Consider the following 2,912-nt stretch of genomic DNA (forward strand, 5'->3'; position numbering starts at 1 on the left):
GAGAGAGAGAGAGAGAGAGAGAGAGAGAGAGAGAGAGAGAGAGAGAGAGAGAGAGCGCTCAACTTTAGTTCGCATTCCCCAGGGACCATCCACTTTGTTTTTTTGTTTTTTTGTTTTTTTTTGAGATATACTTTCTTGCTAACCTGGAACACTCTGATTCCTTCAGGCTGGCTGGCATAAAGAACCCACCTGTCTCCCCTGCCCCAAACCCTCCCCTGCCCAGTTCTGGCATTACAAGCACTCAACACTACCCTTGACTTTTCTTTCATTCTTTCTTTCTAATTATTATTGTAAAAATGCTTTGTTTTAATTTTTATTCCTAAGTATGGCTATGCCACATGCTTTGAGATGCCTGAAGAAGGTGTCTGATCGACTGGAGCTGAAATCAGCCTCATAGCCACCTGGTGCGGGTGCTGGGAACCATCAGTGCTCTTAACTGCAAGGTCACCTCTCCGGCTTCTCCTTCTTGCATTTTTAACATGGGTTCTGGGAAGCAAACTCGGGCCCTTAGACTTGCAAGCATTTTACCTACCAAGCTATCTCCCCAGTCCCCTCAACCCTTGCTTTTTTTTTTTAAGATAAAATGTCATTAGATATCCCAGGCTGGCCTCCAACCTGCAAGCCTCTTGTCTCAGCCTCCAAACTCCTGGGATTACAGGGTTGTGATACCACACCTGGCTTCAGTAAATATCCGAGCCTAGACGAATGGTAGCCCTGGTTTCCTCTGCATGACCATCCCACGGGAAGGGATGTGAGCAGCAGGGAGCTAGTGAGGAGTAAGACAACAGTGGGGCCATCCCTCGCACAGTCCCCTTTTCTCCTGCTGGGGAACACTTACCAACCAACTCCTCTGTAAGCATTCCTTTTCTTAGATGAGATTGCCCACCAAACAGTACAAGCCCCAGGCCTTCAAACTCCGCCAGTGGGAGAGTTCAGCAGTCAAAGCCCATTCTGTTGGGCCCAGAGAATGATCTGTGGCAGCCACGATTTGGGTTTTTATTTATTTTATGTAGGCATTTTTTCTGCCTGTATATCTGCATACCAGAAAAAGCCATCAGAGCCCATAGGCATATGGCTATAGGAAGTTGTGAGTCACCCACATGACTGCTGTAAGTGGAAGCCAGATCCTCTGGATGAGCAGCCAGTGCTGTTAACTGCTGCACCATCTACCCAGCAAACACTGATTGATTGACTGATTGATTGATTGATTGACATTGATTGATTATTTTATGTACCTGGGCAATGGTTTGGGTTTTGAGTGAATATGCTGATTAGATAGACGGCCAAAATCAGAGAATAATGAGAGAGAGGGAACAAAATTTGTCTGATTGGGCACTCAACACATCAAGCCGAAATTCCCTGGGGAAGTTGAGGCTGTGAGCTGGAGTAGCCATTGGAACTTCCTGTCCATAGCTGAGCTTCCAGCCTCTCTCTGCTGCAAGCATTTTTACGTCATGAGATAAATGATAGTAACCTCTGTGTGAAATATGCGTCCTTGCTTCTAGCATTGCCTCAAGGGCACTGTGTTCTTCCTCTTGGCCTCTTTTTGCTGTTCGTTCTCCTCCGTGTCACTGAGCTGGAGAGGATGAGCCCATTCCTACAAAAGGGGCCTCAGAGGACACTGGACAAAGACCTGTTTGAAGTAGAGGAGGGGACCCTGCTTCCAGAGCCAGCTTTCTCAGTGGGCTCAAGCAGCACACGACAGCTTACCGACATGATGTACTTCACACACAGTTAGATGTGCAGGGCAGGTGAAAAGCGGGGGCCTATGAGGCAGAAGGGCTCGTCCAGTCTGAGGTCATGGGGCATGTGCTCCTGCACTCTGAGCAGGCTCTTCTGGAATATAATTGTCATCAAAGGTCCTAGGCAGAAGAGCCAGACCCAGAAAAACAAAGTAGGGATGTGTGTGTGTGAGTGTGTGAGTGTGTGCATGTGTGTGCGTGTGTGTGTGCGTGTGTGTGTGCGCGCACACACGCGCGTACACGGTTGTTTCTAAATATGGGAAAGCAAAGTGGCAGGGGAGGTTCCCTGAGACACCCCAAGTCCATGGTTTCTCATGAAATAGGACACACCCAGATATGCCCCCAAGCTCTGTGAACTATGAAGTCCCTTGCTTAAGTTAACTTTAAAAGTCACTGGGTTTGGAGGTCACGCAGCTGAACTTTGTGTCATTCGTCTCCAGACTGGCCCTGCTCATAGCAACAGCTCAGTAACAGTTGTTTAGGTGACTTTTCAAAGACGGGGACAGCCACTGTTTGCAAAGTCGCTGGCTCCTATGTAGGGCCAAGCACTCAGAATTCACTTACACTCAACGTTTCTGACCAGTCACAAGGCACCACTTTGACTCTCTGCCGTGCACTGCCAAAAGAGGTCAAAAGCTTCGCTGGTTTATGATATAAACATAAATATTTAGAAGGAGGTTCAACCACATGTCCATTTGACAAAACATTGGTGATAGATTTCCCCAACCTAGGCCTCCCAGACATAGGCAGCTTTTGGCCAGTTCTATGGTGTCGGGAATGTAATCCCTCCCACGAAGCAGGTCTCAAATCCAGCTGGGAACGTAGGATGGGGAGAGGAGTGCCGTGGGATACTGTCTTCTGGAGGGACCATGGCTGCTGCCATCATGAACACTTAGCAGCTGGGCTGCTTGTGTGGGGCTTGGAGAAAAGGAGCAAAGGGCATGAGAGGAGGGAAGGGGAGGTAAGGGAACGGGAGGGTAAGAAATGGTAGGATGGGGAAGGGAGGGAAGGGACAGGATTACTTGGTAAGAAGGGGTCAGAAAGAGTGAGGGGGTGAGAGTAGGTAGTTGGGGGTGAATGTGATCACAGTGCCTCCTATACTGTCCAAAAACTTATAAGATTTATTTTAAAGGATGTGTGGTTTTTTGTTTTTTTTTGTTTTTTTTTTTT

This window comes from Microtus ochrogaster, chromosome 2 (assembly GCF_000317375.1).
Source record: "Microtus ochrogaster isolate Prairie Vole_2 chromosome 2, MicOch1.0, whole genome shotgun sequence".
Classification (NCBI taxonomy): Eukaryota; Metazoa; Chordata; class Mammalia; order Rodentia; family Cricetidae; genus Microtus; species Microtus ochrogaster.